The following is an 11,268-nucleotide window of genomic DNA, read 5'->3' on the forward strand; positions in this document are numbered from 1 at the left end:
GTTCTTGAAGAAACGTCGATAGCTCGATAAATCCTGCGACACGAGCCGCACCTTCCGAACCTTTGCCACGTAATCATAAGATTTCATCGAACTGGAACTACCACGAGCTTTGCCGTACCTACTAAATTGATTCGCATGCACGCCATTGATTTAGTGCCGCGCCCGTTTATCCAGCCGATTAACTCGATCGCATCTGTTTTAGCTAGCAATCCTCATGAAGCACGGATCAATTTTATACCATCGGAAACTTTGCCTCGCTTAGCTCGATCTTTGCCAAATCGATTCGTCGAAATTAAGTTGCTATACACGTGTAAAAATTAATATCATCTCGAAGTATTTTTACGTACACAGATAAAATTTAAGTTGCAGCGTAAGATCGAGTCATCGGATACACCTTGCATCGGTTAGATGAAAATTATATATAGATGAAGTCGTAAAAGCGCGAGTCGTTTCACGCGAGAAGAAGAATCTTCTCGGAATATATTTGAATTAATTTCAAGGATAAGATAAAAAAGCTGGTCTAGCTAATAAAAAGCGATGGACCGTCAGCGATTAGAAATTATATTTCGTTGCAATTTATACGGGCTATATTCTATACGGTTTCATTAGTCGTGAGTCGTACACGGTCGAACGAATTTCATATAGGGAGACTCGTATAGGACTACTCGAGTCTAATAAGGAATGTATATATATATATATATATATATATATATATATGTATATGTAAGAGAGAGCGAGAGGTAATAACTTGGTGGAAAGCACGTGTCGCGTGGCCAACGCTGTATATATATATATATATGTATATGTATATATAGAAAGGCCATTGCGAGCCGCTCGGATGTGGGCTGGCTCTCGCGTGAGAAACGCGAGCTCTGTAAATCGATCGAGGGACCTGCGCGCCAAGTCATATCATATATCTCACGACGAGCGGTAAAACTGTCTTGACCGAGGATACAGATAGGTTCCGCGCGATCCTGGCAAGATTTCCGGTTAAAACCATTTTAAACTTTCCGAGGGCTCCACCTGTCGCTTCGCACAGCATAGCAATTCATGCCTCCGTCCCGCTAGGCGATATACGGAATATAACAAAATCCTGCACCTAAATTCTTCCCCGAAATCGAATAAAATTTCCACGCGAGATTTAGTTACCGAAAGTGCGAAATTGAAATTGCAGCCTGATTCCGATCCCATTGGCCAAAAATGGAGCAGCCATCGGCGAGGTGTTATAAATATTCGCCGGATGCGAATTTCATTATTTAAAATAGTTTTAGTACGTGGTGGAACCTTTGCCATCATTTCGATCATTCTGCAAAATTCTAGATTTATGTTGGCGAAAAGAAACACGCTTTACGCCTCGTTTAATCTTCCATATTGGATGTGCTATTTTTCCTGCGAGAGAAAGTTGCGGTTGGAAATATTTCTCCTGCGCTAAAATGGGGCAGAATTTTTCCAGCGGGTCCGGTAAAGCACAGCTGTCGCCTTGATTAAACTTCATATACCTGTATTTACGGTAATGCAACGTGTAATGCGTAATTTTAGGTCAACTCAAGCCTGTTTAAGAGCTCGCCTTACTCGGAACAATCTTTATACCGGCCTATAATCCACCATCAGTATTGACATGTAAAAAACTCGGTAGGCTCCGCAAGTAGTAAAACGTATAATATCTGCGACGTATACTGTGTACTTAATGAGAGATATATATTAATATTCTTGCTGCTTATTTGAATAAAATTTTATGGCACATCAATTTGCTTTTAGTATTATTCTCTGCAAAGCATTAAAGAAAAAGCGATTGCACGATTCATTCGACATTAAAATGTTATGTGAAATTGGATATTATACGTGCCGCATTCCTCCGCGTTTTGTAACCATGATAAAAGAGTACAGCTCTGTGTATAAATGCACAAAAAATGCGCGTAACTCTTGCTGCATCGCAGCTCGAATATTGAAAATTTAGATTTCGGAGACATCTAAAATTCAGTTAAATATGTTTTTTTATCATAGCTCTGCCGAGTTAAAATCGTTGGAAAATATTATTCTCCCTGTTCGCGTATACATAGAGCCGTACATTCGTTTTTAATTGATGCTATTAAACGGATTTGCCTGTCTTGAATGATATTACGAAAAGGTTTTATCGTTTTTTTGCTGCAGCCACTATGAAATATAGTGTATTACATCAACGATATATATATACTTCTACGAATAAACAATTTTCGGTAGCACACACTGTGCACTGGAAAATCCGAGCAGAGTTACGTGACACGAAAATCATAATGGAAATTTATTAATTCTTCATGCTGCAGGAAAGTTTGCAGAGAGCTGGGTAGGAGAAAAAATATTAAGCAGCCCTTCAAGCATCACCACGCAGCAGTGGCAAGTTTTTGGAAGCCCCGCAGCAGCCAGTGAAGCTTTCAAGTTTTTTCAATGAACGTTGCTACGAGAGCTGTCGTTGCGAAAGGTTTTCGCAATTCTGGGTCGCGAGAGAAAAAGTGAGAGGTGTGACGTCATCCTGATAGATTTTTCGCCAATGGGGTGGAAAAGAAAAGGAGAGCGGGTCAAGAGAGCTTTTAAGCTGCTTTTATTCGATAGAGTGTGTTGCTAACAGCAGCAGTCATGGGCTTACGCAAGATGCATCCAACGCGTTCCCCTGCCAATATTTACTGGAGCAGCAGTTTGATTCCGAGTCGATGAAGCAGCGAGCGGCCGAGCCATCGGAATCTGTGCCAATGGATGCCGCTGCTTTCCGGTGGTCTTATTCGCAGGAGCTGGCGGAAAATGTGAAAAATTCCTATTAAGGGATTCCAATAGGGATCCGCGGGTGTCGGGGACATAAAACATAATATTATTTCCGGAAAGCGGCGGCGCGAGAATTCAATTTAGCCGCGTGGCACATAATATAATGCCCTGTGTGCCACCGCAACCCCCAATCTCTCCCTCTCGTCCCATGTCGCGTCCTACCCTCCCCCCCCCCCCCCCCCCCACCTTTTCTCACTCTAGTTCCTCTTCGTCCTCCCTCGACTCGCCAAGCGATTTCTCAGTCTTCGCCATTCATCCCTGGCAGCGCGCACTGCAGCAGCCCGAGGAACCACGAGCTGCTGGCTGGCAAGAGCGATGACGAGACCCAGGGAATCGTTTCAAATTTAATCCCGGAAGGATTCAATCAGTCCGAACACAAACGTTCCCGCGCGAGGGTGCTTTAATGCGAGCCCAGCTTCGTTGCTCTTTGTCTATCCAATTTCTTCCGTGCTTCCATTCCATCCGAGGGATTATGTCTATAGTGGATTTCCAGCGTTCATCGTGCTGACACGCGAATACCAATTCTGCAAATTCCAAATCCTCTGCCACCTAGTCCTTTTTTTATCATCCCCGGTAGCCTGTTAATCGCAGCCAACTATTCCCCGCGCGGTAGCTACCTCAGACGTATGGAATTTGACGCTCGACGATCGACATTTCCAATTCTGAGGTTTTCGCGGTCTCGTCGACGTCCAGTCGACGAGGCTGCTTTGACTTTCCGGTGCAAAAATACTTTCTACCAATGTCCTGCTAATGCCATGCACTAAGAGTCTCAAAAATTATAATCGTATATATATATATATATATATAAATATTCATGGAACTGAATCGAGCAAGTGGCAGAAAAATTGTTTTATAATTATGTAATTGTATGTATCGCGCTATACTTGTATACACTCTGCTCTTTATTTTGGAGCTCGCGCAGCACGCGCGTCGCTACAAAAGTAGGTGATCCCGAACGGATGTCTATAGGAAAGAGAGAAACGAACGAACGCAGGTAAGAAGAAACTCTTTAATTATACGCTCGGGGGTAGATTGCAATGAAATATCCTTAAGTTATGGGGCTTGGCAGTCGCACTACGGGGAATCGAAGCCATTAACCTCGGTCTGGAGCAACCCTGCGGCTTACGCGCCACTAAATAATTCGAGAGCACCTAAGACCCAAGCGAAGATCGGCGCAGGGATTCTCGTCTCGAGAATCCTCCTCGAAATGTCCTACCTAGTCGATTTTCCTTTTGGAGATATCCGTCCTTGCCGCTAATCTTTAATTTCACAGCCCCATTTACCTCCTCGATTCGCACCAAGCCAGGCCAACCGGAGGATCCTCTGACGTCTCTAGAGAGAGTGAGAGAGAGGATTCCCTACATCTTATACTGTAATACGAATCGAAAGATCGTCATCACGTCTGTGAGTAGCATTGGCCACTGATGGAAACACACGAGCAGCGATATATAACTTTCCACACTCCATACATATATATATAAAGCATCGTCGATGCAATTGACGTAATTAACCACAAGATGTTTATCAGTTTTCGCATCGTGTAAGTGACGCTTGTCAATTACCGAATGGTTGTTAGGGGAATTGTTCGTTAATCGATATAAACGCCAGTGAGGAATTACAGGGGCCATTCGTCGGTTCGAGCGTAGACGAGAGTTTCCTGCGCGAAGCTCGTTACGAGACTCGTCAAGATTTATAGTTGAGACAATATTCGACAGGGAAAAATATACACGGTGCCTTGTAAAAGCTCGGCATTGTCGCGGTATGAATCAGTGCGGGCTAAAATATTTATAGCTATATGCATGGGATCGCTCGCGCACTGCTCGATGGAACGTTTCAGTCAATTACTCGATAATTCTAAAAATCAGGATAATGCTGCTGAACATCATCACGCGTAATGCATCATGTCTCGTGACAGGTAACACAGCATTCTACTCGGAACAGCAAAGCTCGGTTAACCGAGACGGGACTGGGCGTGACTGTGACACGTAAAACCACTGCTCCTCGCTATAGTTTGCTAACGGCGAACTCTCTGCAATACGTTCTGTCTCCGTGGAATTGCCAAGCCCCTTCTCGTCCAGATTAGGAATGCACGCGCTCCGCAGCTTCTTTTTTCCATGTGATGAACGGTCCTGCATCGCTAAACTGCAAGGCGGATGAATCGTCATTTTCCCACCGCGACAAAGCCGATGGGCTGGGCCGGATCCAGGAGGGGTGCTTCTCCCATACGCCACGAGGAGAGATTGCCAGGAATAAAACAGCCTCGCGCTGCAACTCGAAGAGCGAAAACAAGCCGAAGGATATTAGAATGGAGCTCGCTTGCCTCGCTCTTCTTTGCACAAACTTTTTCCATCTCTCGTATTAACTATATTCTACTTATTCCCCCTCCTTCCTCTTTAGCTTCGAACTTCCTTGTATTCCACATCTACGGATCTCGTCGTCTTTCCCCCCACGAGGTTTTATTAACATTCGGTTGTTTTCTATTTGCTCCGTGAGGAATCGTAGTATTTATTATTGTACATATGTTTATTGGCAAAAGATAGGTTTAAGGAAATTATAGCAGCGATGCTTTTTCACTTTATCTGCACTATGCATGATTCTCGGATCGTAAACTTGATCTCTGCGAGGCCTCCGGTACAATCGTCGCTGTTTGAGTAATGCGAGAAAGGATTACGTGGTCAAAGCTGGAAAGGTCCTTGGAACCACGTTCCTCTCCTTTTGGCCTTTCGAGATAAAGTTCGACGCGGCAGGATTAGACCGAATGCCTTAGGCACCTTTCACACTTGCCAGTGTATCTGTGTATATATATATATATATATCCATCCTTCTCCAACCCCTTATAAGCTCATCGCGTTCTTTATCTAGCGAACCGAGCGTAGCATCGTCCCGACAGGATTTTCTGACCGAGAAAAGCTAAATCGAAAACTGTCGAATGATTTAATTAGCAGAAACTCGCTTGAACGTTTTCAATAAAAATCAAATATCCTCAATCCATATATATATATATATATATATATATATATATATATACTTTTTATTGTCGTTTGGAATAGTAAATTAAATAAAAACGTCAATCGCGTATCGTTAATAGACCACTTGAAATCCGAAATATCCTGCAAGTACGTTGTGAAATTTATGAGTTGTTATTTTCGCAGATATTTCATTGTGATAGATCGGCCAGCTATACCACGAGAAACTTATTTCTACGAAATAATTTAAGAGCGATTTTACCTCCGGCTACTGCTGGGCTCGAGGAAAGGTTAATGGTTTCGATTTCCGACGGTGTACGTACTTATCCGAACAGGACTGGCGAACGTGGGCGGTTTTCCGGCGTAGACGTACAGAAGGAAACCGCAGAGAGACACAACATTAGCAACCACGACGAGAAGGATCTCCTTCGAGTTAGTTTCGGATCGTCCAGTAGCCACGTCCCCCCCCCCCCAACCTCCTCCTCCTCTGCCCCGAATCAAACGAAGAAAGAGGATCCATGAGGCCCCGAGGGAGTAGCTTTTGCGAGGAAGAACCGAATATCGGATTCCGATAAAAGGAAATCGTGCTTTGAGGACCATTCGCCTCGACATAAGCAATTCCAAGTCCGAATGGTAGCCCATTCGGAGAAAACGCTTCCGTACTCGCTAGATTCTCACGGCTTCTTTCTCACTGACTCTTCCAACACGGCAAATACGCTCTTTGCTGAAAATTCGAAACTTTATCGAATGCTTTCCACGCTAAACGTATACATCTAATAAATCGCCAAGTTATTATTCTCCAACAGCAAGCGGGCTATAAGAGGGTGGTATAGGATATTTTTGTTGTATAGCTCTATTCAACGAAACTGATAATATATTTGTATATTTCTAAAACAGAGGAAGAAAAACTGGAAAACGAAGAAAATTCATTCAGCACGTATCTCCGTTTCTCTTCAACGTATACGAGGTAGAATTTCGATAGCTGCGCTCTATACGAGGCCACGTTGCATACCCACTCGGAGCAGCCGTGCTCCTCGGACGGACTCCGCCTACGCCCTTTCGTGTTTTACAATTACGATAGTTTTATGAGTTGGAACCATAGCCCCATGGCACCGTGTACGTCCAGACTTGTGCCAACTTGTGATTGCGCAAGTTTCCACTTTTACGAGTGCGGAACGTTGGATTATCTGTCTGCGATTTCCGTTTTACTGCCCTCTGCACATACGTACGTAGCACGATTACTCTACCCCTACGTACAAAACGTTCCTGCATCTAATGGCGAACGATAACCGCAGGCATCCCCTCCGACTCCGATTCACTTACTCGCGCAATAAAGCAATTAAATCGTTCGAGCTTGAAAAATAAATCCAGCCAGCTATTGGTTTTCCTATAGCATCATTTATTGTTCTATATCGTTCCTTCAATGACGAAGTATCAATCGTTATTGGTCTAAGCTCCGTCCTCGACAGCGATTTTCCCAAAAACTTTTCAACCTTTGCGTCGATTCATTGGATCCATCGGACAGCAGCTTTCGTCTGGATCTCTTTTCGTTTAGATTTATAGTCTTAACTGGCTTTTAGCTTCAGCGAAGCTCCCTGACAGCTCGTCTATACCTCTGTCAGCTTATTATGACGAAAGAAATCTCCGGCGACTCATGACTGGTACAAGCGATTCTACGCGCGATTAAACTTCTTTTGTTTATTTAATAATCTTGCAGGAAGGTAGGAGAAATGTATATATAGAAAAATATTAATTAATATTCAGTGCAGTCTTTATCGAGATCGGCTTTCACACACCAGAGATCCTCTACTCGCACAAAATTCCAAGATCCAGATTAAGAATCCCACCAACGATAGCTCGAGATTTTAAACCGATGAAGAAGACAGCGAAGGGTCACTTCGTTCACTCCCTCAATATACCAAGACCTGCTTCGTGAGAAATTTTAAAAGAATCAAAGGCTTCAATTTATATAGTATATAATTTTCAAGAGAAAAGTTTGGTTGGCCACAATGTCGTTAGACCGAACGTTAACCGGGGATTCTCAAAGGGTTAGCTACATGCACGATCGAGCGTTTGACGCGGTTTCGTGGGGTGGGAAAAGTGTGCTTTGTCCGTGACGAGTTTCGTCCGCGAAAGCTAACGAAGCAGCGGTATAATGAGGTGTGACACGAAGGTGCGGATGACTGGGGGGATTGGAGGACTGCTTCAGACTCCCCACCCTCCCAGACGCGTTTCTGATGGGGTTTCAACCGTGCAAGAGTTTGTGGATTTCCATTCTAACGTTTTGCTTCACTCCAGAAAGCAGCAGCTATAGCAAAACTCAACGTGTGTGGTGTGTACGCGTCAACGAAAATCCGTGGCTTGTTTTGCAGCGCTCAGACGCTTTTACACCACGTCGTCTAACGAGATTGTGTTGGTGGGTGCATACGTAGCACGTGTATACCGTATGCCAGGGGAAGCCCCATGGGTCCCGCGTGACTCTACATCAGTCTGCACCGATACTTTCCGATCGAATCGGCTTCTGCCACCCCAGGTGTCACTTCACCCGTTCGCTGCCATTTGTTCGAACCCTCTCCCAGACCAGACGACACTCGTTCCACGAGTATTCACCTTGCACCTCCCCCCCCCCCCCCCCCTCCCACCTCTATAGCTTTTAATCTTAATTATCCGACTGCTCGATACACCAAGCGGAAACTGATATCTTATACCAAAATGTATTCATCGATACCATCGACACTCTGACACTTTCATTCAATTCTTCAATTACCCTTAATTGCTACTCGAACGTATATTGCTTTTTATCATGGCAGGAATCTTTGGTGGCAAGGTAAGAGAGTAGCGATGAAGGATCGTTATAAAAGGATCCCATTAATATTTGTAGAATTTTATTACGCCTTGAGAACACTCAGTATCATTATCCCTGTTTTATTATTTTTATTCCATTATCGAGACTATCTTTATTTATGCTTGGAAAAGCTTTAAGGCAATATTGAAAGATGTTGATGCCGAACGTTCGAGCCGTTAAGACTGTCCTCAGCCCCCCCCCCCCCCCATTTTATCGAATTGCATCAGTCGATATCGTTCCATTGAATTTTAATATTCGATATTATAAGCCCGTTTAATATCAGCTTTTGTTTACAGTTTATATAAAGCACTGCCAGCTACCGTTAGTTTTAAGTATCGTGCCGTCATTGGTCGTTAAAATTTCAAGGTGTATCAAGTTTCACGAACTGCGAATGGCTTGTCATCCACGCCCAATAGATCTCCAATAACAAAAGCAGGCGGTGGAATAACCTATAGGCCATTGCGAGGCTGGAATAGGCTCGAAGCACGTACGGAAAATGGGCCAGGCACGGATGGCACTAAAATCAACTGGATCGCGTGTCGTAAAATCAAAGGTTGTAAGGAGTTCATAGCTATACCCAAAATCATTTGAAGGACGCTTGCCTTTTATTAGGGGAGGAGGTTGTAGGCTTGCCAAGCTTTATTCACAGATTCGTCCATCGATTTCAGGTGTATTATAGCTGTATGTACGCATGGCACAGCTCCCCCCTCCCCCTGACAACACCTTAATTACATCGATCCATCGATAAGTCACGTTTATACATTTATATGTATATATATATACACAACTGCCAAAGCATGGCTACTATGCAATTATCTAACTGAATTGCCAGCTCGTCGTACAAACGCGTTCCAATAACGGAGTTATTGTCGCGCAACTCGTTAAATTAGAATTAGTGCATTAAAATCTGTGAAAATTAAAATAAAAGCGACGTAACGGTAGCTGATATCTCGTTTATTTTATTTCAAGTAAAATTCTACCTGCGTAGTGCACCAACTCTAATTGGTTGGCTTACTTCGAATATATCATTAAAGTTTGTTCCTGGTATAACTAGTTGTACTTTGTACCTAATTTGTTGACTTCCCAGTTAATATAATAGAATGATTCGCAGCGTTAAATTGCCACAACGGCGCAATGAAATATAGGAGAATCGCTGGAAAGTTTACATAGAATGGATTTTCATTTTCAACGCTCGTTATCCCAGTAGCGAGTGAAAACAGCTGACGCTGGGCCAGACCACGTTATCTGGCTCCTAGTTACTATACCTAACTCTAGATTAGTACATAACTAGTAGTTACGGCTCGGTGATATTAAAGTGTAATTTAGTTTTCCAAGCGAATCTACCGATGCTGCTAGACATTTACTGTTATAGCATGATCTGCTGGACCGGTACAATCATATATACGTATAAAATAACTCCGAGGAGAATCGTTAAATGCGAAATGAGGCGACGTGACCCGCGTAAACCATTGGAAAAACTTGAAAAATCAACCACTTGGGCGCCAAAGACTCGCCTCGCAATTTCCAATTGCAACTTAATTTGAGAAAACGCTTGTTAAAAATAACTTAAAATTCTACTTGAAATCAAACAAGCAACCTGGTTTGAACGCACTTCCTAATACCAATTATGAAAGTCCGTCAAGGTCTGTGTACATTTTCTCTTCGAAATATTTTATTAACTATCTATAGAAAAAGCTTATCTTATTAGGCGTTAAACTTTTTTAAAGAAGCGCTCTAAGAGGACTTTTCTGAAAAATGTAGTCCCTCGTTAAAACAAGTCAGCAGCGTTGAGATTCTTGGCATTAATTATTCCATGCTTCTCGGTTCCAGCGTAGCATAGACTACATTATATTCTACACTGGCGAAGAAAGAGGCGCAAGATTTTAATTGAGATTAGAGCGAACAGTGAATTGGAAAAATCCGAATAGATATTAGAATCTATGAGGCCAATAATAAACATAAAGAATCGACGAAAAGAGCGAAAGAATATTTTTTGATAATTCAACGTGACAGTCCCATTTGCAATTGATTCTCTTTGCACCCCGTATAATTCCATGCAGTTACAAAATAAACAGTGAGTTAGAAAAATACGAATACATATATCAGAATCCGAGAGAAATACAACAAGGTACCGTAAATATAAGAGGAACAAATCTTCTTAATTCAATAGGATTGTCCAATTTACAATCGGTTTATTTTGCAGGCCATAATTCTACTCGCGAGTAGTAAAAGTATAATAGCGGAGGACACAGAGCGGGCTGTTACGACGGGTGGTAAATAGGTGTGTAAGTAGAGGATATAGGGGAATCGTTATGTGGAATACGGAGTGGGTATTTAGTTGTGTCTTATCGAGAGGGGCGTTTTAGCGTACCCGCAGGACGAAGAATTCACTGTCCGCGCTAAGAATCGATAGTCCTGGTTCGCACGATTCTACCTCGGTGCTGAATTACGATTTACGATCGCCGATCGGGACTATACCCCGAGCATTCGCCTCCACCTCTCGGTTTCCTCTTGCTCCACGGCACTACTACCCCCCCCCCCCCCCCTCCTGCAAGCAGCTATATTCCCTCGCCACGTCGCTCACCGCACCAACAACCGTTCCAATTTCCCTGACTCCCTCAGCCATTTTCCCCTCTTCCGCTTTCAAGCTCGACTCCACGA

This window comes from Prorops nasuta, unplaced genomic scaffold (genome assembly GCF_024137725.1).
Source record: "Prorops nasuta isolate Cenicafe-Biocafe unplaced genomic scaffold, Cenicafe_Pnas_1.2 PNAS00014, whole genome shotgun sequence".
Lineage (NCBI taxonomy): Eukaryota > Metazoa > Arthropoda > Insecta > Hymenoptera > Bethylidae > Prorops > Prorops nasuta.